At 35.2% G+C, this 25,801-nt stretch overlaps 1 protein-coding gene across 5 annotated transcripts in view; it reads right to left on the bottom strand.

Moving 5' to 3' along the window:
* Positions 1–25,801, bottom strand: part of NCOA2 (nuclear receptor coactivator 2) — a 285,919-nt gene that overhangs the window by 183,874 nt on the left and 76,244 nt on the right. For all 5 annotated transcript variants that reach the window (XM_088022803.1, XM_028113019.2, XM_088022804.1 and 2 more), the window contains exon 2: positions 5,858–5,914. The gene's annotated coding sequence lies outside the window, so the exon portion shown is untranslated. The remainder of the gene's footprint in view (positions 1–5,857; positions 5,915–25,801) is intronic.

The raw sequence follows: 25,801 nt of genomic DNA, 5'->3' as shown, positions 1-25,801 counted from the left end.
TAAAGGAAGCAATGTCCTCAAATTAATCAATTCAAAACCAATTGAAGATCTTTAAATACTTCAGAAAGAAAAAAAAGTGAAGGCAAACAATCCTATAGCTAGGATACCACAAAAATCAACCTTGCATGCAGATATATATTTAAGAAATCCTTCAAAAATGAACTATATACATTTATAGTATATGGTTAAAGTCCCATTAAGCCATTATTAAGAGCTAAATACATCTTATCCTCCCTTTGCTCTTTTTGGATGGGAAGGCATGGTGTAACTAGGACAAAAAATATATTTCCATTGACTGTAGACACCCATGAATCATTCATGAGGTAGCAAGCAAATAATGCTCAGACAACCTAATGCATGGAAGTAGGTTAAAAATCACAATTTGCAAAATTTGCTATTAAATTCTCTGGACTCCTCCAGTTTATTTGAGTCTTAAGCTAGCCATAGACATCTCAATGGAAACATCTATATCCTAAGGCCAAAGAGTCACAGGAAAAAAAGAAAGAAAGAAAACCTACTTAATTATATGGATAATTTCATAAAGAAATGCTTAATTTATCCTTTACTTCTAGATATGGTAAACAGTGGAGAATAACATAAATGATTGGAGCTTCAAAAGTAAACTATGAGGTGTTCAATGGAAGCAGCCTGATTTATTTGCTATTTTATCTTTAAGGAGATTCTGGCAAGGTCAACTGACTCAAATTCAACACCTACCTAGAAAATAACATGTATATCTGTCATTTTCCTTTCAAAGTGAGAGTGAATGGCATAGCTAAAACTACTATCTTAAAATCAAATGCTGTGTATTCCTAAAGTTATTATGGTAGCACTTATGTGAAATTTTGCTTACTGGGGACCTTCTTAAAGCTAACAACTCTACTATCCAGATAAATAAGAGCATACAGGTTTGAACTGAAATCTAAAGGCCAACAACAACAACAATGATAAAGCAGGAAAACACTTTGCTAACAATCTATAAAACCACTTCTCCCTATTTCCATACACACATCCACCCATTGTACAGTACAGAAAACCACAGCGGAGAAATCAGAGTCCACTCTAACTTTCTCAGAAGATTCCCACTCTGGCCCTACCTCCCCTAAGACATGTTAACTCAAAAGATTTATACAATATAGACTGGTAATACTTTTAATTTTAATGATTTCCCAAAAAACACCAGCTACACCAACAGAAGTCACACTTAGGAACTTCCAATTAAAAGTATTCTCGGGCGCCTGGCTGGCTCAGTGGGTTAAGCATCTGCCTCGGGCTCAGGTCATGATCCCGGAGTCCTGGTGTGAAGTCCCGCTCAGGCTCTCTGCTCCCTCACTCTCTTTCTCTCTCACCCACTCTCTCGAATGAATAAATAAAAAATCTTAAAAATAAAGCATTCGCACAGTAAAACGGCTCTAAACTGAAACTCAACTTTCTTATAATCTAAGAAACAGCCTTATGAATTTTATTTAAAAATATGTTTTTAAATTGCTGTCTGCAATTCTAAATTTTGCTAAATTACCTTTCTTGCTAAAATTTAAGTCAATCAGGAAAATCAGGTTCCCCATATTTCTGGTATGTTTTTCAGCAACGCTCTACGCTTACCAACAACATTCTGCTTGTCTATACCTATAGAAATAGCAAGGACATGGTTCTAAACAGATCGCCTAGACTCTTGTGATTACCTCAACCTGACTAAGCACAACACACTCAGGACGTGTATACCTTCCCCAGAGCGCACTTTGAAAGCCTTGTGAACTCCATACAAACAAAACATTTACTTATGATAGACTGCTTTTGGTTGTCATTGCTGGTGCCTTAACCTTTACTACCATGGATAGATTAAGACTTTTAGTAATAAAAGACATATAATTCATAAATCAATGCTCAGGTTTTTTTTCTTTAAAAGAAAAATCAGAAAGCCAAAATTCAATGTGAAAACACTGAGCAAGGAAATGTGGAGTTAAGCTTGTAGTGATATTCCTTTTCCAGTTTAATAATTTGGGGTATTAAAAGTGCTAGTTCCCACAGCACTTAGCATAGTCTAAAACAATATAAATAATTAATAAATATTTCCAAAAGGAAGGAGAATCAGAAAGAGTGAGTCATGACCCAAAGCTAAAAGGAAGGAGGGGAGCGAGAAAGGAGAGTTAAGAGTGCTGAATGAATTTAGTTTTATGGGGGAAACTAAGCCAATCTATTTACACTAGTGTGTACATAAAAAAGGAGGAAAGTAGAATAGTAAAAATGCTTTAAAAACTGGCCTGTCATCCAGTTTCCAACTGATGGCTCTGTGTCAATGACACCCACTGCAAGGCAATTTCGACCTACCAGTAAAAGCCTGAGTTCAGCGGTCAGCCCCGCTCACCAAGAGCAGGGGAGCCTACCCAGGGAGGCTAGGGTTAGAATTCCAGCACCCATAGTTAAAATGACTGAGGGCACTTTGCCAACTGTCAAAATATCTGTTATTTTCCAGATCACAGTGCCTACCATGCTGACATTTCAAGGAAACATCACAAAGTAGCAATACAATTAAATGTCCACAGATCTTGCCTAAAGCAAGACACATATACTTAAATGTTCTCAATGTTTGTTTATATTAATACCGATTTTCAGTGGATAGTACTCAAAGCCTCAGATCTGTGACTCAAATCAAGCCGCCCTGTCTTCATGGGAATGTATACATCTTAGTTAAATCAGGCAGCCAATCACTCATCTCACATCTATGAATGAAGAGGGCATTCAAAACCCAACAAATATTCACTTGAAATGTACTTTTAACCATGTCATAGCCAACATGGACATAATTTCTGTTATGTCTTGATATGCTTAATACAATTTTTAGTATTTAGTACACAACAAAGTATATTAGTATTACAAGAAGTGTATTACACTTTATTATACTTTGGACAACTTCTCTCTCCATATATTAGCATCAAAGAGTTTGGCTTGAACTAGTGTGTGTAAACAATTCTTCACCCACCCATCCCCCACCCTGTTCTCCCACCCCAAATCTTCTGGCATACAGAAAACAGACTTAGAAATAAATAGAAAGTACATATGACTTCACACTGAGTTGAGTTTTCCATAGTGAAGGGAAAATTACATTTCAAGGCTATATTGTCAAACAGATTTATCTAATGTTTGCTCCTGTTTTGACTATCAATTCTAAGAATATTTTACTGGCTAACTTTAAAAACGCTTAAAATGTGAGACTGGAATGGAAATACTGACGTAGCTATAGATTAAAAAGCACAATTTGTCTGTTAAATAAAGTCTGTCTTTTTAATTCAAACAGAATTCCCTTTCCATATACTCAAATCTGAAATTTATGTTTATACTTATAGACACAAACCTTTTGGCAAGTGTGAGGAAATACAATTAATCTTGTTCTCAAATCAAAATTTTAAGATATATTCAACACTGTCTTCAAGAACATTTTGTCCACAATATTATACATGTAAGGCTCAAAATACTTTTATATAATATGTCCTCCTCAGCCCCGAAAATAAACTAAACAGAGAAAGCTGAAGTTCTGTTTGAACCAACTCTGCTCTATCTCAAAGTCATACCACCTCATTTCTTAAATAATTAAAAATATTTTGCCAGAGATATAAATTGTTATACCTTTCAAGATAAGGGTTCTAAGTAATTCTATAGTTACTACATTTCATACAACCTGTTCTAAGAAAAATGATTCATCTACCAAGCTATAAATGCCACCTGTAAACAAAAATTTCTAATATTTCAAGGGATAAAGAATGCTGATTCATAGCATACCACATTTATAATGGAAAAAGGAATCCAAATGGCTTTCCTCCATGTGCCTCTCCCCCCGCCCCCAAAAGTGAGCAGTGGAACTTTAAAAGTGTGAGAGTGGAACTTTAGTTCCAACTTTAGTGGAGTTGTTTAGGTAGTCATTAAATTTCAAATGAGTTGTCATGTTTCACAGTTTGAAATAAAGGTTAAAAGTTAGGACCTGCTAATGAAATAGAAGCAAAATAATGTTTGACTTTTAAATTAATTTTGAAGTCCTCACATAGCAACATGATTTTCCTGTAATTCACTTACTGCCACAAATATGCTTGTATTCAGGGCTATTTAGGCATAAAATAGAGCTCAGTGGTTAAGATCAAGGTCTTTGGAGTGGCAAATTGCCACTTACTTGATACGACCTTGGAAAAGTCACTTAACCTCTCTAAGCTACAATTTCCTTATCTGCTATTCTCAAGATAACTCAAAAGCACTTACATAATGCCTGGCACACAGTAAGAGAGCAATAAGTATTAGCTGCTGTTATTAGTATTATCAAGGGAATCTCCGCAAGTTGCACTTATAAAATTAAATGTGAATAAGAAATAATTCATAAAATTTTACTTAAAAAACACTAAAGGTCAGAGTTAATTCTTTCTATAAAAAAAAATCACGGTGGCAGAAGAGACCAATGCCTGAAGAAAGATCAAAAAACAAAACATACCAAAAACAATAACAAACAAACAAACCAAGAAACCAATAATGGCAACCAGTAACTTGGAACACCTAAAGAAAACTGCCAAGGACACAAGGAAATAGGTGGTCTGCTTATTCCTATAGCTATCTTTATTATTATTATTTTTTTTAAGAAAGCTCAATGCCCAATGTGGGGCTTGAACTCATGACCAAGAGTAGCATGCTCTACCAACTGAGCCAGCCAAGCATCCCTCCTATAGCTCTAGGATAATGAATTCAAACATCAATATAGAGGGTGGAAAAATGACCAAAGAATCTCCCCAATCTAGAAACTGAAAACTAAGTAAGGAAGTTAAATTTTGTATCCAGTGATAGGTCATGGGAAATTTTTAACTTATTTGGTTTTTAGAGATTTTCAATTCTCTCACTCTCTACAAAGATATCAAAAAACATATCCAATATGGTAGCATAATCCAGTAAGGAGGTAAGAAGCTCTCACACCTGCTTCAGGTTTGATCATAAGAACCTTCTAGGGTAGTGACAAAATAAATACAGAATTGGAAGCATTACCCTCTGAATTCTATCCAGATTAAGCACACTTTAGTACATAATATATGCAACACAGGTATAATTTCTCAGAACATTTAAGAGCCACAGATTTTAAGTACTTGATACAAATTAATTTCATATTTAGAAATAAATATAAAAACTATTTCTAGTTTTTCTTTATAGATGCAGAGCTCAATGACTCTGAATATAAGCAAATTCTTAATATTTACTATCCAATAATTACTTTAAACAAACATTTATTCAGTCTTTCCTATATACCAGGTGCTATCCTAAAAGGCAGGGATAACGTTTTTTACCAAGACAAAAATGGTCGCAGTGTTCACAGAGCTTATATTTTTGTAGGGAAGACTATAAAGAAATAAGAATATATCACATGATAATAAGTATCATGATAAAAATCTATCAGGGTTGTGAGTTAAGAAGTGACTGAGAAGCTATTTCAGACTGGTTGGACAAGAAAAGCCTGCTCATTAAATTTAAAACATTTACCTCCATTTGCTGCCAAAATCGATAGCAACTATTCTTGTATTTATATATAAAAAAGGTAAACATTTTGCCAGGCTGTGACATTATAAATCACCTCATCCAATGGGTATGTGTAAACTCTTCCCAAATACACACAGTAAACACTGATAAACAGATAAGATCACTTTACCTTCAAATTCATTTCTAACACATTCCCACAGAATTTTTATAATAAAACAGAAATGCTGACAAATATACATTTTCTTACTTATATTTTTGTTTACACATTATTTTGCTACACTATAAATAATTTTTAAATATTTGAGTTTACTTAAAAATAAAAATATTCCAACAGAAAGTCTTAATTTTGACTCACCTGTGCCTGTACACAGTGCAGAAGATCTATAAATTTGTAGCCAAATCCAAGAGAAATCTGCAATACAAACAAACAAGCAAACATGAATAAAAAGAAAGAGAATCCTCTTGGACTCATTAGAGTGGATGTGATTTTTACAACCAATATACAAGTAACTCATTAATAACATCTCGCCATTAAATTGCCATGATAAATCAAGAAGTAGACTTGCTGCATTACTTCTATTTGGTTAAAAAAACGTAAAATATGTAAGGCCGCATTTCATTGTGAATGACGGATGAGGTGTCTAGTCTACAAATTTTGAGTTCCCACCGTAATTCTTACTACACTTCCTTGCAGCTGCTTAGGTCTCATCAGGAGCACTGGAAGCTGAGAAGCAGAGACCTGAGATCCCTATGTCCAGACTGCGCCCCCTAGGACCAGCCCAGCGCCCAGCACACAGTAACACAGGGCATAGTAAATGTTTGCTGAGTAAACAAATAAATAAAATTCACATCGCAATCTTAATTTGTTGTGATTTATAGTTTACCTGCAAGGAATCAAAAGGCTTGAAACTATTGAAATAAAAATCTAAGTGATAATTGTATAAAGAAGTTCAAAAGTGACTGAATAATTTATCTCAAAAAAAAATCTTGAGTAAAATGATGCAAAAATGATGCCATATAAAAATATACGACAATCTTAACAATTTGTAAGAGCAAATGTAGATAGGGCACCTGGGTGGCTCAGTCATTAAGTGTCTGCCTTCAGCTCAGGTCACGATCCCAGGGTCCTGGGATCGAGCCCCACATTGGGCTCCCTGCTCAGCAGGAGGCCTGCTTCTCCCTCTCCCACTCTCCCTGCTTGTGTTCCTGCTCTTGCTATCTGTCAAATAAATAAATAAAAATCTTGAAAAAAAAGAGAGCAAATGTAGATAAGGAAGAAATGAACATTTTCAATCACAAGGGGAGCTGCTCACCAAATTTCTTCTGGGCGTATGTCTTTGAGAACAAAGAATTTAACTCCAAAGGACCCTGCAGCATTTTTCTGACCCACACAAGAATCACTTCCACTGCACTAAAGAAGTTTGTTTCTAAGATGTACAGTAAGGAATACAAACAAGTATGTGCTTATGCTATTGTCTGTGTATTAATGCTTACTACTTTAATCTAAAGAGGTCGAAAGGGGAGGGAAAGAGAAAAAATTCCATTTTGAGTTTTACCAGGACCTGCTCGGTATGGAGATCATCGAATGTAATGAAATGCAGCTAGGGTATTAGTTAGTGATGATTCATGAAAAACAAAAGAAAATCCGTATGCAAATAAGAAGTTATCACAGTAAGTAAAACGAATGGATTCTCCTCAAGTGGCAGTCAGTGAGTAGTGTGCAATAAACTGTTATGTAATAGGAGTCATCAATTCTTTCCAGCTCTACTGGGGTAAATTTATTCATTATGCTGGCCTACTTAAGCCTATTATAATTCTATACCAACAACTAATTCGCTCAAGGACATCACACTATGCCACAATCAAGAGCTCAAAGTTGTGATTATTAGTAGGAGTGATGATATTAAACTATTATTGCTTGATCTATATTAGTAAGTTTTCACTAACATGCTAAGATAATATGAGGAGAAAGTGCCAATGCACTCTGCTCCCCGAACTCTCTCTCTAAAATAAGTAAATAAATCTTAAGAAAAGGAAAGAAAGGAAATGAAACGAAACAAAACAAAAAAGAAGGTAGCACCAAACAGTGGAAAAACCTTGTAGGGTTAAGTCATCAGACAGACCAGTTTTCAAAACTGGCTTTATCATATAAATACTGCTGCTGATAATATTACTCTATTGTTAGCAGCAGCTTAGGTATGCGACCTAGGAAGTGTTATTGTGGACTCAAATATAAAATGAGGATAATAATGTCCTGTTTGCAGCACCTTGGAAGTATTAAATGAGATGATTACATAAAGCACCTGGTACACAGTAGGCGTTACAATTATTCTACCAAGTATGATCCTGCTAAGCGCTGCTGGCTCTGACAGGTAACTCAGTGAAATGATGAAAAAATAGAAGCTTCAGGCCTGTCCTACACCCCTAAGTAGAACCGATTTTCCCTGGAATGTCCTAATGGTTTTATCTGCCCATAAGCCTCCAGAGACACATTAACATGGAGACTACTGGGAAATTTCTGAACCAGGGCTACCTTAAAACTACATCAAAAGTTGAAAAAAACTACCTAATTTCAAATCTTACGTTACAATCAAAACAGTGGGGTATCAGCATAAGGATAAACAACAGAAGAGAACACAGGCCAGAAGCAGTCCCACACATTTATATCAATTCATATTCAACAAAGGTCACAAGGTAATTTAATGAGAAAAAGACAGTCTTTTCAATAAATGATGCCAAAAACTATTACACGCATGGAGAGGGAAAAAGAACCTCAACCTTTACCTTGTACCTACCATGTACAAAAAATTAACTCAAAATGGATAGGACCATAGACCTAAAAGTAAGAACTAAACTACAAAACTTGTAGAACATTCTTGGAGGAAATTATTGTGGATTAGAAAAAAAAAATTTTAGATATTACACCAAATGCATAAAATAAAAATAAAGACCATAAAAGAAAAAAAAAAACCTGACAAACTGAACTCCATTAAAATGAAAACGTCTGTTCTTCAAAAGACATAATTGAAAAATGAAAACACAAGCCACAGATGGGGAGAAAATATTGGCAAAATAATTACCTGATAAAGCATGTGCATTTAAAATACATAAAGAGCTAAATAATAAGGATGTCCATCTAGAATGTATAAAGAACTTCAATAACTCAATAATACAACAATTCAACTTTTTTAAATGGGCAAAATATTTAAAGATTTTTAAACATATTATATATATTATAAAAGATACACAATGGGGGGGGCGCCTGGGTGTCTTGGTCCAGTTAAGCATCGGACTCTTGATTTCGGCTCAGGTCATGGTCTCAGGGTTGTGAGTTTGGGCGTGGAGCCTGCTTAGGATTTTCTCTCTCTCCCCCTCTCAAAAAAAAAAAAAAAAAAAAAGATATACAATGGGGAAAGTACACAAAAAAATACTAGACATCATTAGTCACCAGAAAAACAGAAATTAAAACCAAAATAAAATATGCTAGACATGCAATAAAACATACAGTATTGATAAGGACAGGAAGAAACTAGAACCTTCACAAGACATCCCTTGCTGGTAGGAAAGCACAATGGTATGGCCATTTTGGAAAACAGTTTGGAAGTTTCTCAACATATAAGCCAACAATTTCACACCAAGGTGTGTTTTCACTTCTCTTGGGGACAGACGACATTCAAGCAGTTGTGTAAGGATGATCCTAGCAGTTATGTTTAGAACAGCTGAAAAGTGCAAACAAACTGTTTATCTTTGGAGAATGGATTTTGTAGAATGTAGTACATCATGCAATGGAATACCACTCAACAACAAGGAATGAATTACTCATGGATGCAACAACATGAAACTTAAAAACATGTGCTAAACGAAAGAAGCCAGACACAAAGATAGCATATTATATAATTCTATTAATTTGAAATTTCTAGAAAAAGTAAGACTACAGAGGAAAAAACAGGTTAGTGCTGTCCTGAGTTAGAGAACAGAGGTGGGGAATGCCTGAAAATGGACACAAGAGAACTTTCTGGGCTGACAGACTTGTTCTAAAACTGGATTGTGGGTGATGCTAAAGAAAGATGTATAAGAAACACAAGACACACATAACTGTGTACATTTACTAAAACTCATCCTATAATACACTGAAAATGGGTGCATTTTATGGTATGCAAATTATACCTCAATTTCTTCAATGCTAGAAATACCGTAAATGATTTTTAAAAACATACCTCTATGTACCTGCCCTTTCTTCCTATGTGACAGTTATGATTACTGTGTCAGTTAAGGGATGTAAGGGACAAAGGCAGTTCTAGTAGCAAATGGTATAAACATCTGACAAGAAGAGCATCAATTTGGTTGCACTAATTACACATCATGACTGTGAGGCAAAAAAAATCAGGACTGAGCCCACATCACACAGAAAAAGATTGCTGACAGCATTAAAGCTATAGATTGATGATTTTTCAAAAGGTAACAGAGGGTTAGAAGAAGATATGCTCAAAAAAAAAAATTTTTTTTTAACCGAAGGGTTAGACACAGAGTCAGAGGAAGCAAAGCAAGCTAGAAAGAAAATGAAGTGACACCCACAATACCAGCGAAAAGAGCACTTTATGCCTACCAGAATGAGAGAAGAACCATATTTTGCTGTTTTGGTTTACCAGCATCACCATCATCATCATCACCAATAGCGACAATTTATTAAATGCTTCTGACAGAGAGCTTTATATCTGTTATCCATTTTAATCTTCCTAACAACCCTATGAGGTAGGTATTGCTACTATCACCTCCAGTTTGTAGATAACAGAAACTTAACTGACAAGTGAAGCACTCTGTCCAAGGTCACAGAGCTAATGCAGTGGTAGTATGAGAATTTGTTTTCTTTTTCTTAAAAACACAAAAACTCTCAAACAACTTAACATAAAACATACCTTTAACTAAGCATGTTTCAAATTATATTACATCAAGAGGAAAGTCATACTCTCAAGACTTAACCATGAGAATTATTTCAGATTATTGAACAGGGCACTGTATTTTTTATTTGATCTATATTACATACATTTTATATAATATAAAAAGGTATCCTAAAGTATAGCTTCCATATTTTAATAAAATATTAAATGTTAAACAGTATTATATTAAACATTTAAAATAGTATTATAAAATATTGTAATATTAAGACCCCAAATTTGATGTGCTGCAAAAGTCTTAATAATATAAATAACGTATAAAGAATGTGGACTATATAAGTTAAAATTCCCCTTTTCCCAATTATTAAGATGATGATGCTAAAAGTAACATCTAGACCACTGAATAATAATTAATAAGTTAACTGATTAACTTCTATATATACTTCAGACAGCTTATGTTTTCTTTGCTTAAAAGTCTCTACCTTCACTGCAGACAACGACTCTTAACTAATGAAACTCTTTAATAATTTTCATTTTCCAAAATCATTTTTAAGATGGTCAACAGTATCATCTCAAGACCCCCTTAAAACATTTAGCTCATAACCTACATATAAACATTAATTAACTTTGTAATTATTCTTTCCAACTACTCATTCTCCCTGTTATACACAGAACTTAAGGTTCTTAAACTTGAGGTTTTGCTTAGAGAAATCTTCAGTTTTCTAGAACTGGTGCTTAAAATTACTGAAGTCCAATCTTAAGATGTTCTTTTGTTACTTTAATTCAGTTTAACAAAATGCTTTAAGTACAGTAATCACAAGTTAAAACAAGTAGAGATTTAGATTTATAATTGAGTAACTTCTATACTAAATGTAAAAAAAGGTTCTAAATAGATATATAGAAAAGGATATATCATCAGTTTAAAAATTCCTAAGCTACAGGCAGGTGTACATATATAATTGGTCCGTATGATATAGTGGAGAAAAACCTATCCATCAAATTCATAAATCTCAAATGATCATTCCTTTCATTTTTGTCTCTCACAATGAATGGTCAGAGCCAAATACAATAAAGCAACTATCATAAAACAGTAACTCTTCAACGAATAGTAGTCTTGCCCAGAGACAGACTTATAAGAAAAATTAATTTCATACATGTAGATGAATGTACATGCTCACATTTGGAAGAGAACTAAAGATATTAAATTTGAAGTCACTGGGGCACAGGAGTAAAAAAAAAAAATTGTGGAGTGACTAACCTGAATATAGCATTTAAATCCAAAGAAATGATTAAAATTTCTTAGGGAGAAGAGAGAGGCAGAAGGAAGACCAGCAAAGACAAATACTACAGAGTCCAAGAGGAGATAGTTCCAAGAAGACAGTTCTCAATGCTACTGAGAATTACAGTTTCTACTTGATTTGGCAAGCAGAATGTGCTGATGACCTTCCTAAGAACAGTTTCACTGGAATGACAAATGTATAAAGCAGACTAGAGAAGCTGAAAGTATTGACAAATGAATAGGATATAAGGATCTGGACACAGCACGTGCAAATGGCTACTATCATTATTACCTTATGCTAAAATTAATCTTCCCCTCTAGACTCTGAGCTTCTTGAGGGCAAGGGTAAGGTTTCATCCCCCTTTGATTAAGGAAACAACCTGCTGCTGGATTAGTGATTTTTAAACAACATTCCTGCAGAAGTCCTGGGGCTTTAATTAGGGAGCTCAGCCCCAAAATTCACACAATAATATAGTCTTTAATGGCATTACAGGAGAGAATAGAAAAAAATAAGTTAATGAGCAGAAATTAATCTTTCTTAAACAAAGATAAAAGGCTCAGAGATGACTCCCGACCAAGACTAGAGCATGACAACCCAACAACCAATCGGTCTTCCCAAAATAAAAGGCCCCAACACACAAGTAGAATTCTAATTGTTTTTCTCCCAGTAATGCAGATAATCTTTGCCTGTAATGTTTCCTTTCATTCTCCTTAAAATGCGAATAGCTACCGAAGCCTACTGTGTATACCAGAATAGTAGAGGATTTCCATATGTTATCAGTTTATCTTTCACAATAAACCAGTCTGAGAGGAAATGTCTTCCTTCCTTAATAAAATATATACCCTGCAAACATCAACAGTAGAGGAAAGAAATCCATTTAGGGAGAGGAAATAGGACTGTGAACTCTTCCCAGAAACTTACCTTCTCCTGAGGTTTTCCTCCCTAATTAATACCGCAAGGACCACTCTGACCAATACGAAATAAGCCTACAAGCCTTCCCTAATATCCCTGACGACAATGCAGACAAGCCTGTGTAAAACTTACCTCAGTACCATGGGGTAACAAGAGGTAAGCAACTGAACCAAAAGAAACACTGAAACTCTATAATCTGCCTACACAGGACAGGGACACAGTCTCTACCCCCAATACCTAACAGTAATTTCAAAAACCAGCCTCACAAGGACCAGCACAAACTTTCTGTCCCCTGTCTGGGTTTTTGTTTTCTCAGGACAGGCCCCTTTCCCCAAATGACTGTCACTGTCAGTTCCTAAAGGGAGATCACACCTTTCAACAGCATATGACCATATTAAGTTAATCATCATTTCAACACAATAAAAGCAATATTCATTAACTACCCCCCCACACACACAGTATGAAGGAGGACAGGAGTCTTCTTAAAAAGATGTTCTGTAACATCCATTTTATAACGAGTAAAAGGTAACACAATTTCCCTAAAATCACAGAATGTGTGATGGAGCTGGGTGTCAACCCCATGTCCACCTGACTCCAGGCACTAAGTTCTTATTACTCTGATTGCCTGGTGGCAGCACCAATCTGTCAAAAAATAAATAAATAAAAGCAGAGGAAAAAGTAGTCAGCAAGCCCTAAATAAATGGTATTTTCCAAAAGTTGAAAACAGTTCACAGGTATGTACAATATACATTCATGGCTGTAATTTTATGTCACAGATAAGTTTTTAGAAGTAGAATTACAATTTTATATAAGATAATTAAATGCAGCAATATTTTACAGAGTTCCAGAAAGAATATGGTATTCCAAAAATGAGCACCAAGATTACTAAGAAAAAAGCTATATGCAACTTAGTACGTTGGAAAATGGAGAGCTTATCCCTGGAGTACAGTTAGTACCTAGTCAAATGTTTATTGTCTGTCTGTAGAATCTCACTGAGTCAACCCATGGATCCAATTGTCATTCAGAAGAAATATTACCAAAAAAGATATTTCATCAGAAATTTGCTTTATTGTGTGGACCTATATAGTTTCCCATTTTGTTAAAAAATTTAAAACGCAATCTTCCATTTTACTACATGTCTAGGTTCTGACAAAAACACTGAAGAACACTGGAGAAAATAGGATCCTATACCATCTTGAATGAAAATTTAGCTCTGGAAGAAACTTGAAAATAACTTGTTATTAACTACTCAGTTTCAATGATGGGAAACTGAGCTTCAAAGAGATTAGTACCTCTACTGACAACAGCAGTACTTCACTCCATCATCCTCTGACTAAAGTTTTTATGAACCCCAAAACAAACACTAAAGACACTGATCTTCCCATCATATCTTAACTAACTGCTATGGAAATCATCATCAAATATATGTCAACCTTCGCATCACAGAAGGGCATTATGTACACTAAAAGGTGTGAGAGGTTTGCAACTTAGTTGTGAATCTAGAACATGTAGAGAAAACATCTAACAATACAAAATATAACTAAAACTTCAAAGATCTGGAAATGAGCTTTCTAACATCCAAAATATACAGAATAACGAGGAGAGCTACCTTTTGTTTTAAGTATCAGGTACTACTTGCTGTGACACAAATTTTACCAGCATTATTTTCCCAAAAGTAGGTTTTATCTACATGGCATCTATCAATCCCATTTTGCAGGTGAGGAGGCTAAAAGTCAGAGAAGTTAAGCGATTTGCTGAAGTTAAAGCAAGAGGAAGAAGTAGTAGTGGAATCAGGTCCTTGTGAATTCAAGCCCTCCACTTCTCCCTGTTGTTTTCCAGCACAGCTCCTCCTGCTGGGCGCTACTCCTCTGCACTTCTGGCTCCACCCCCCCCCCCAAAACAGGTTGGTGTCAAGAAGATGCTTTCTTACATCCAGCTATTACAGAAAAGCCACAAGTATCATTCACCCAACAAATCCACTCAGTTCAACCTGGTGAGTCGCCCCAAGATTATTCAATTATTGGCCTGTTATGCCTATATAAGCAAAGAAAATGGAAGAAATACTGATAGTGTAGGCTAAAAGACAGGTGTGAAGAAAAAAATTTTACGAGTTGTGACAGAGAACTTTATCCAACACAAGGAACTGAATTTAAAAAGAAAAGAAAACAATTCTAAAACCTAAGGTGGAAGAACATGCAGTGGCTGACGTTTCCCTCCATCTGGGAATCTCCAAGTCCAAGGGCATATACAAATGTCCACAAAATTTTCTAATATCCTATTTTCCTTTCAATGACAATCCAAAATTACTTATATGGATATGCTACACCCGATGGGTGACCATTATCATCACTGATAACTTGCTGCCACTGCATTTCAGTACCTGCATTTAGGCTTACAATTGGAGCACAGACTAGTATTATTTTAATGTCTTTCATATCAAGTCTTGAGGGACAAAGTTTCCTATTTAAGGAAAGAAAAATAACGGGGGACATCTGGAGTATCTTTTTTTTTTTTTAAAAGATCTTATTTATTTATTTGACAGAGAAAGAGAGAACACAAGCAAGGGAAGGGGCAGGGAGAGGGAGAGGGAGAAGCAGGCTCCCCGCTGAGCAGGGAGCCTCATGTGGGACTCAATCCCGGGACCCTGAGATCATGACCTAAGCCGAAGGCAGGTGCTTATCGACTGAGCCACCCAGGCGCCCCTGATCTGGAGTATCTTCACACAGCTAATAGTAAAGGCTGAGCTCAACGGAACCTGAGCTCAGCAGATTGTGAACAACAACTCTGTTAGGACCAGGCAACATCACATGGTGGCGTTAATTTAAATCTTATTTTGTTGCATAGGTCCTAATGAAAGTAAAATCTTTCTGCACTGAAAAAGAATCCAGTAGCATATACTAAAATGGGTGTTTCTCAGAAGGACCATTATACCAGTCAGTTCCCCCATTATTTACATAATAAATATGGATATGAAATGTACATTTAAAAAATCCTTCAGGTACAACTTTTTTTTTTTAATTCTGCTGACAGATCAAAATAAGGCCCCTACCAGAGTGGTTCCTAAAATGTCTGAGTGTAGCTCAAGAACAAAGTTTTTCTAGGTTTAAACCTAAATGAGAAAAAAATGTAGAGCTTTATTTTTTTATAAAGCTAAATTTTATTAAATTTGAGGATTCTCCTTTATTATTAGATTGTGAGCTTATTATAATTGTGGGGTTAAATTTTCCTTCTATTTTCTGAAATGGTGGTTGTGGCTGATAGTCATTTTTTTTTTCATGTAATAACTTGAAAAATTCAAAATCTGACAATCCTGTGTCAGTTCCCTAGATTTTGGGGGACATTTTTAATAATACATAAAATCAAAATCTCTAGGTACCACTGGCCCATCTAATATGAAATGGTGTATTTCTACACACGTTTGTGCAAAGGTTCATGCACACACATGCACGTGTGTGCACACACACACACAGATATACAAATATAGGTACTCCCTACTGGCACCATGGGGAAAATTCATTTGGAGCATGAACTCCCAACCAAAAAGTTCTTGCTTCTACCCAAAGAAATTTTTAACGCTCCTCCCTCACGCAGGTCTAGGACAAAGAGCACTCCAGGCACTCAAGCCACAACACAGTGTGGAGATGGGGAGAAAGGAGCTATCATCAGGTCCCTAAGTACTTAACAGTGGACATTTTGGTGAACATCCTAAATAAAACCACAGCCTAATAAGGTTAATAGTAACAATGGCAAGTAATACATAAAGAATAGAAACTGTGGAAGATTCGTGACAGCAATAAACTCTTAGCCACTCCTCTCACTGGGAAATGAAATATAACTGCCCTCCCTTGACAATGGGGTTGCCTTAGTGATTGGTCTGACCAACAGACTGGGGCAGAAGTGCTATTCTGGGACTTCTGAGCTTTGAACCTGCAGCCTAGGACTTTGGAACCCTTTAACTCAGAGTCTGAACCACTACATACGTCTGATTACCTTGAAACCACCATACTCTGAGAGAGCCCAACCTAGCCATGTGAAGAGGCCATATGAAAAAGATATGCTCAGTCAGGCCCCAGTCATCCCAGCTCCTAACAGTTCCTGCTCATATCAGCTGAGACCCCACACATCATGGAACAGAAACAAGCCATCCCTGCTATGCCCTGTCCAAATTCTTAACCCACAGAATTATGAGATATAATAATTTAAGCAATAGATAACTAGAATAAAAACCAACAGCTTTTCATAAATAGTAAAAAAGACTTTAAAGCAAAAAGGAAATGTCTCAGGAAGACTAGCTAGAAAACCAGAATGGTATCAAACACAAAGGAGAATTATGGTGCATAAGGTAAATATAAATCCACTTATTCACTTATCCAACAAATATTTAAAATACCAGGACCTATAAATGGGGATATAAAGAGGCTCTGGAGGTGTTTAAAAAAAAAAAAAGCTCTGATTTCAAGGAACTTACAGACTAGAAAGTATTATGTATAATAGTATCTTCTTGTATACCTTTTAATGTTTTTCACAAAAATAACATAATCAACAATTCAGATCAAACCAATATGCAGACCAATCTCAGGGTCTGAGTTCCTCTATGAGAAGGAAGTGAAGATTGAATCAAAATCCCACAAAAGGTCATTTGAAGTTTGCAGTATCTAAGCATGCCTTAGTTAACTATAGTATATAGCAAAATGTTTGGATTCTCATTTCAGACTATAAATTCAAGGCATGCGTAACTAATCCTTTTTATTTTTTCTTCATAAAGTATCAGGTTAAAGAACCTTTTAGAGATATTATTACAAATATTCCAAGTAGACCTTTTCTATTTTATTGCAGCTGAGATTCGGGGACCCAGAATGGGAAAAGCAAGAAAGGTCAGTAGTAAGTTGTTGTTTTAACACGATTTATTTCTGTCTAGGTGTGCTACAGTTAAACAAACACACTATTACAGTGACTAAAATAATTTTAACTGCTTCTTTTATTAAAGCATAGACAACTTAACCTTTCATATTATTCTCAGGGTTCTAAAATTATTCACACTTTTTCTATTTACAGTATTTCTCTATTCAAATTTCACATGAGGGCAAAAAGAACACAAATAGAGAAAATTATTTTACCAGGTTTGTTTTTTTTTTAACTAGGTATTTTTAAATACAGGAAAATGTTTGATCTCATGTTATAAAAGAATGCAACAGTAAATAAGTATGTTCATGGCCTCTTGGCCCAAAGACCATAGCATGTCTTAAAATCATTGGCACCTAACAAACCCTCTGTAGAGGGTACTCAGCAAATATGTATTGACTGATAACACATTTATTTCCCAGTTATTTTTTAAGTGTGGCCAATAAAAATAAGCAATGCTATTTTCTGTCTTCATAAATATTTGAGGCAAAGAAAAAAGCATAATGTTTTTAAAAGTGGTCACAAAGAAACATACCTTCTCATTTTCTCTTCAAAACACTGAAAGAGGTATGGTGGAAGGGGTATGTTAACAAATTCTATGTGTGCTAAATGTCAAAATAGTGAAGGTGTGACAAATAGTAACTTAAATTATAAATGGCCTGTGTTTATCTTTTCTCTCATAATTTCAGTTTTAGCACATTACACAGTAATTTGTCAGAGTTTCTTTTTTAAAACATGACACAAAAGAAGAAAAAATCTGCTAAAAAGTAATTCCTTAATATTTTAGCCAAAATATACTATAAAAGTCAAAAGAGAGTACTGAACAAGAATTAGGAACTTTAAAATGATAATACTAACATTTCATTACAAAAAGTAACACTATCTGGGAGGAAGATACTCAAGAATATCTGACTCAACAGGTAGCTCATTGTTTCTCTCTTCTAGACTGCTCAGGAGGCTAGCATGGAATGAGAACATGGGTCAGGAGACCTGGCCGTCCTCCTAGATTTCCCTATAAGACTCGAGGCCAATCACTTACCATCTCTGGCTTCAGTTCCTCAGTGAAAAAAAAAAGAGAGTGGCACAATTATCTCCAAATCCCACTTTAGCTCTAAAAAATTCTACTGTCCTCAAACAAAGGGCCATTAGTCTAAATAAATAGGGTTTGAAGACACCACATCTTCTATTTGCTTAATATTAAGGCACAACCATTTCCTTAATCTTACATTAAACTTTACAAGTTTCAAACACCTACAGATTATTTTTCTCTTATTTTATCTTTACAACAGTTCTGTGAGGTGGACTTTGAGTATGTAATTATTATGCGCACTAGGCAAATGTCAAAAAGGAGGTTCGGTGAGATTATGTGATTTGATTAAAGTCACTCAGTCCACCCCCCCCCCAAAAAAAGCCTAGAAATCAGGTCTTCTGACTCCCTGCTTTGCTTAAACTTCCAGGAAAAGCCACTTTTAAACTACAAAATAAATTATATACCAGTAAGAAAGGAAAAAATATGGTGGCTACATTGTTTCTTTAAACCTTAATATCCCAGAGCTTAAATTCCCTAAGATAACACAATTTTGGGCCTTTATGTCTCAAAATTATTTTCAACAAAACCCCACTGGCTTAAATGTGTTATAAAAATATTACCACATATCAAAGTTCCCTAAATTGATGCATATTCCTTGACAAAAAAAGGTTCATGGTAAAATAAATTTGAAAATATATGTAGATTAATAATGTACATAAGCTTTTCATTTTCACAATTTCACAAATGTGTTGATCAATATAAAAAATACCAACTCACACTCTAAAGCACTTTTATTCCAATGAGCCCATCTTCAAAAATACTTCCATATTTTTTTAAAGAAATTGATTTGCTAAGCAAAAAAAAATTACTATAGTTTTCTCTTACTTCCCCAGTATATATATTTTTTCATATTTTCTGAAAAGGTGAAGTATCTTACAAGTGTACATTTAATGTGACAGTGTTTCTTTTTATTTTTCCTGGAAAGTTGCTAATCCAATACTGTACTTCACAATAAACAGCAACTTGGAGTAGAGGAACTACTGTAAAAATCTTCTCATAAAGTGTACTCTCGGTGACACAAATGACTTCATATGAAAACATTTCCCTCAGTAGTCATGCTCAATCAATTACCCAGAACTGACACTGAAGAATCTGAGAGGAGACCACAATTCAGATAGAAGCATACACTGTGAAGAGGTATTAGCAAAGACATGTAATTAGAGGAAAATATTCATTAGAGCAATAGTACTTGAACCAATCTTAAAATATTATAAGGATTCGTGTCTAAAATTGGGAGCAAACATTTATAAGTAAAGGGTGAGTCAAATAACTTAATTACAAGGCCCCAGTTAACCTAACAGTGACATGGAAGCAACTATAAGTGTGATTTTTTGCCTTATTTATAAAATAGCAAACTCCGAGGTAAAGGCTTAATTGGCTAATCTGAATGTATCTTGTGCTCCTGATTTTATAACACTTGATGAATATATTTAAGTCCCAAAGGAATGAGACATTTCTAACCCTTCCTCCAGACAACTATTAATTCTCTAATACAAATTAACCAAATACACTTTCTTCTTACTTCCATCTAATGATGTTTAGCAGGACCAAAAATACTTTCAAATGCGTTTGGAAATATAAGGCAGCTTAGGAACTTGAGCTGTTTTTAGTAATGGTATTTTAAAAGTGGTAGAACTCACCACTTCAGGCAAAGAGGTATGACTTGTCACTGGTAATAGTGGTAACATGGCAGAGTGAAGAGAGCTATTTTGAGAAAATAAGAGATTGTGGGTTCTAGTCTCAAACCTCACTCTTCCCCTCATATACATGAGATTTAATGCTTATGTAATTCACAAATTAAATGTTTAAAAATGAAAGAAATTACAGCAGAATAAGTTATGTATTCATTTTTTAAAGTTACATCAAAAAAATCTTTTTTAGGAATAGAAGCAGTCGGTGTTGCCTAAAAAATTTTGGTATTTCTGTTCTTCCTAATCCTTAAATGTTTACACAAGTGTTCCCCCCCCCACACACCCCTACCCACTTCTCTCTTACATCCATTTTAGAATGTGGAAGGTAATTCTCAGATACAGAGTAAATTTCAAAAGCCACTTCCTTGTCCACAAATACATGAACAAGTCATATTTTAAAATAAAGCACAGAATACCACAAAAAGACTCACAAAACTATCAAAGTATAGTATACATCACCAACCTATAGTTATCCTACTTTCAGCTATGGAGTAAAAGCCACATTTGTGCAAATGAGTTTAGACTCCAAGTGCTCGATTAAGGAAGATGAACAAATCTAAAAATCAAGACTTACCTATAAAATGGCAAAAGTAAAAATGTGCTCACATACTATGATTATTAACATTAAATAATAAACATTAAAACACAATTTTTAAAAAACAATAACTAGAGTAATAAACATTTATTGACCTGGAAAGATGGTTACAGTGTATTGGCAGATGTAAAAAGCGACTGTAAAAATAAAATATAATGTATGATCCACCCCCCCCAAAAGAAAAGAGAAATAACAACAGTATTTTTTGGAAGGTCACATCAAAAAGGTGAAACTACCCAAACTCCATGACACAATACGCTTCTATCAGGGAAATAGGTAAGAAATCTGCACTCTGCAGATTGCTAAAATGGGCCATTTATTCACCTTCAGTTCATTTTCAAGTACAACACTGGGAAGTGAGAGCCTTGAAATGCTCTTTGAATATGTAAGCAAGCAGTATTTATTTCCTAAGTATAAAATATAACTTAAAAAAATAAGCCTAATGGAAAAGATTAACATTTAAGCATTCTGAAATTTTTCATCAATAGTTAAGCTTCTTTTTTTTGAATATAAAAATTGTATTTGTGTGTATGAAGAAAACCACTGCCTTTCTCAGCTGTATTTTTAATGACATGCCTTCTAACTTTGAGAATTTAACCATTTCTCACTGATGAGCTCTCTTCAGACAGACTACAGAAACATAGCTCTGGGTCAGTAATCAATGCTCTCCAGAGGACATTTCCTTCAAGTTATCATTCCTTTTAACCAAAACAAGTGCAGAAATAATAAACCCTACGCACACTGACACTACTCACTCCTACATATCCGAGCCTTTTATTTGAATGCCTCAATTTCCAACATGTTCCATAAAATACCGGTAGGTAAGTAAGTTTTGGAGTGCTAAAGAAGATAATGCACTGTGCTTTGTAATGACTTCTTGATCATATCTTATTAGAAATCAGGTAAGATACTTGACACTGATTATAAAGGACTAATCATCCAACTTGTTAATGTAGAAGAAGTCTTTCCATCTGTGATTTCTTCTTCCTTTATTTTGGCTATTTCTTTGGGCATTGAATACCACTAAGTAAAAGAAAGGGTTGAGAAAATGAGGTAAAATTCCAATGTATGAACTTCATCCCCAGTAAAAGCACTTAAAAAAAACAAAACTAACAGAATAATCTCTTAGAGACCTAAAAGAAAATACACTAAAATCCTAAAAGTGGTTGTGTGAGGATGGTGCCATTGTGGGTAAATTCTTTAATGTCCACACCTTCTAAATTATAACCCTATTACCAATAGTTATATTTAAACCAAAGAGTGAAAGAATTGTTGAGGACATAAGTTAAAACTAATGATTTCAAGTATTTTTAACCATCCTGGGTTTATTTTCTGTAAGATAAAAAGGAAGTTGCCTATATAACTTGGCAATGTAAACAAATACAAAAATATCTCAAAGTTATTCCCTTCTCATGGTCTGATGTGAAGGAAGGGAAAGGAATAAAGGAAATGAAAGCCATTGAGTACACACTCACAAACCAAAACCACAAGAAAAATAATCTAAAACCAGACTATAGGAGGCAAGAGAAAAGCAAGACTCTCTACATAAGAAGTGATTTTGCAACACTAATAGGGCAAACCCACATTCCTGCCACAAGCCTCCTGCTTTCCAAACAGGCCACACAGCTGGCGGTCTTGAAAGCTTTCCAGATAGGAACCAAGATAGTAAGAGAAATCTGTAGGTCCCAGGACTGAACTAAGCCCTAATCTGATTCTGATGAAACATTACCCTGCTGGGGTATAAGATTAAGGCAGTCAGAAACTCAGTTAAATAGGTGATTATAACTTTTATAGAAAAAGCCGAAAGAAACATTGCTCTGAAATGGGCCTCTTTAGTTAATAATGAACTGTCCAAAGTATTGAAAAGTACATGCAAGCTTTCTAGGGAGAAAAAGGTATCCACATGATGCACAACATAGGGAGGTTGCAGCACCACGCTGAGAAATAATTTAGAGGTATGCCTCGTGTAAAACCTGCTCTTGGACAACTATGTTTGTGTGACTTTATTAAGAGTCTAGTTTCCTCTTGAAGTCAAAGCACCATGTGGTTGAAAAGAAAGTCTCTCTAGATTTGGAGACTGAACTTTGTTTACGACGGCTCCAGGACTGTTTAATGCACTGTTTTAAAAGACACCGTGTCTTCACCAAGCCCAGGGAGCATCTCCTATGAAACTATCTCAACCAACTCCAAGAAGCTAGACACCTTCCTACACAAATCCCAAACACTATCTCAATCCCTACAGGACTCTCTAAAGCAGCACTCTGGTTTTGTTTTCAGGACATTCAAGAAATTACTCATCCAAAAGAGATCTGAGTAGGTTTACCTGAAGAGCTGGCTGTGCTACACCCATTTTCTTCCTCACCGAGGAAGTAGTGATACTAGGACATTCTTCACCAAACAGGAAGGAAGTAAAACAGCTTTCTATTATACTAGGAATGCTTTTTCTTTTTGAAGTTAGAGCATACCTCATAAATTTGCTTCCTAGATAATGCTTTCCTCTACGTTATAAAATACAGCTTTTGGAGGAAGGCAGAATGACAAAGCAGATAAACCTATCTATAAACTGCCAATAAGTTACTTATTTCATCACATCACCTAAATATAGCACTAAGGAAAATCATCATGTTTTCTATTAAATATACACTGATAACCTATACCACAATATTTTTAGCATGGTTCTTACTGAAATCTGCTTCCGTCACAAAGTCATTGTGCCTCTAGATCTTAGTCAAGACTATTAATATGAGTTCATTCTTATTATGAAGATTTACTGATATTTAAGATAAAGAGTAGTGATTATTATGACACAAATGGCATAGATAAATGTTATGAGCTTCCTGGGGCATCTGGGTGGCGCAGTCTGTTAAGCGTCTGACTCCTGGTTTCGGCTCAGGTCCTGATCTTGGGGTGGTGAGATCGAGTCCCCCGTCCCGCTCCACGCTCAGCACTGAATCTGCTTAAGACTTTCTCTCCCTCAGGGAACCTGGGTGGCTCAGTCGTTAAGCGTCTACCTTCGGCTCAGGTCATGGTCCCGGGGTCCTGGGATCGAGGCCCACATTGTGCTCCCTGCTCAGTGGGGAGCCTGCTTCTCCCTCTCCCACTCCCCCTGCTTGTGCTCTCTCTCTTGCTGTGTCTCTGTCAAATAAATAAATGAAATCTTTAAAAAAAAAAAACAAAAAAGACTTTCTATCCCTCTCCCTCAGCCCCTCCCCCTGTGCTCTCTCTAAAATAAAGAAATAAATCTTTAAAAAAAAAATGTTATGAGCTTCCTTTTCACTTAGAAAGCAGTATTCATTCCAAGTACAGAAAACCACAGATTTCAGTAAGCAAGACACCAATTATTTATGATTACAGGCAATACTGTAAGAGCAATATGAAATTTACTAGTATTATTCAAAATGTTACTGGCTAGCTCCATTATCTGGATTTAAGTACAGTTTTCCCTTTAGTATCCTCATCTCTGAGAGGTTTTAAGACATAATAAAATTCACATAAGTTTTGGACCCCAATAAACCAATGTTCAAATACTGACTTCGCCCATTTACCATTATGTATGATCCTGAACACGGTAATTTAAAACTTCTCTCCACCTTAGTTTCTCCAACTGTAAAATGGGAATAATATGTACCATGTTGAGTTTTTTAGTGTATAAGGAAACAGAAGAGAAGTAAACCACATATGGAAGGGTCTGGTCCATAGCAGGTGCCTGATAATTACAGCAATGACTATAATCACTACTGAAGTGGCAGACATCAACCAACTAGCCAAATAGTCACAAAAGTGAAATGCTCAGGACTTTCAGAAAGATTTCAAAGAATTTGTTTTAAAACTGTTTTTACACTTGTATTTCTAGGTGCTACAAAGCCAAATAGCATCTCTGTCATTAGGCTCTTCTACTAGGTACTTTCTTGACGTTAGTGAGAGGCAAGCAAGTATTCCATCACTACTTGAAACCCAAGGACTGCCAATTACTGAGTCAGATTTAACTACTACATAAAGTACTCAGACTATGCTAAACACTTTGGGAGGCTCATCAAATTTTTCAACAGCTAGTCAGTGAGTATTTATTGAGTCTACTGTGTATACCAGCTTGTATTGGCACACACATCAATGATCAAACATAATCCTTGCCCTCAAAGAGTTTACCATCTACAGGAAATAAACAAATGAGGAATTAAAGAAAAATGCAGGAAAATATGATATTCTTAGTATAATAGCTGGCTGAAGATCGTTATGCAGAGTGATTGGTGGACAACTGATATTTACTGGAAAACCTTCTTTGAGTCAGTCAGGTTTTTTTTTTTGTTTAAAAACAGGAGAGAGTATCATGGATGACTAATAGATGAGAGGCAGTTATAAATATAAATTACAATTTGGACATTGAATGTAGCAACAGTAAGAAAGCACATCAATGCAGGATGAAACATAAGTAATTTTCACAGTGAAAAGCAAAATTATCTGGGGTAGGAAAGGAATAACATTTAGCAAACTTTTAAAAAGTTATTGATTTTAGAGTGATAACAGCCTAATCTGGAAATTTAATACAATTTCTTAAATGAGTATTGGACACATTAACTCCTTTGCTATTTATTCAAGCTGGGGTGGGGGAAATATTTGCGTGAGGATACTGAATTTATTACCAAGACCAAGTTTCTATAAAACAATGGGTAAATCAAATTGCTGATTATATAGTCATGCTGTCTCACTCAGTAAATATTGCCTACCAAATATTTTTAACCTTTCTGTCATCTGGTGTGAGCCTGAGTATAACTTCCAGATTTTCTAGGAAAAAATAAATCCAAAAAAGGGCTAAAATTTAAAGAATAATACATATATGTATATGTATACACAACTGTTCAACTATTATATGGCAAGTTACCAGGAGTCCCACAGCAATCCTGATCCTCAGAAGGGATGAACACACCTCCCTGAGC

Source organism: Eumetopias jubatus, unplaced genomic scaffold (assembly GCF_037043125.1).
Source record: "Eumetopias jubatus isolate StellerSeaLion01/CBP00866 unplaced genomic scaffold, mEumJub1_p1.0 scaffold_4, whole genome shotgun sequence".
NCBI classification, from domain to species: Eukaryota; Metazoa; Chordata; class Mammalia; order Carnivora; family Otariidae; genus Eumetopias; species Eumetopias jubatus.
This window is presented reverse-complemented; position numbering and strand designations above follow the sequence as displayed.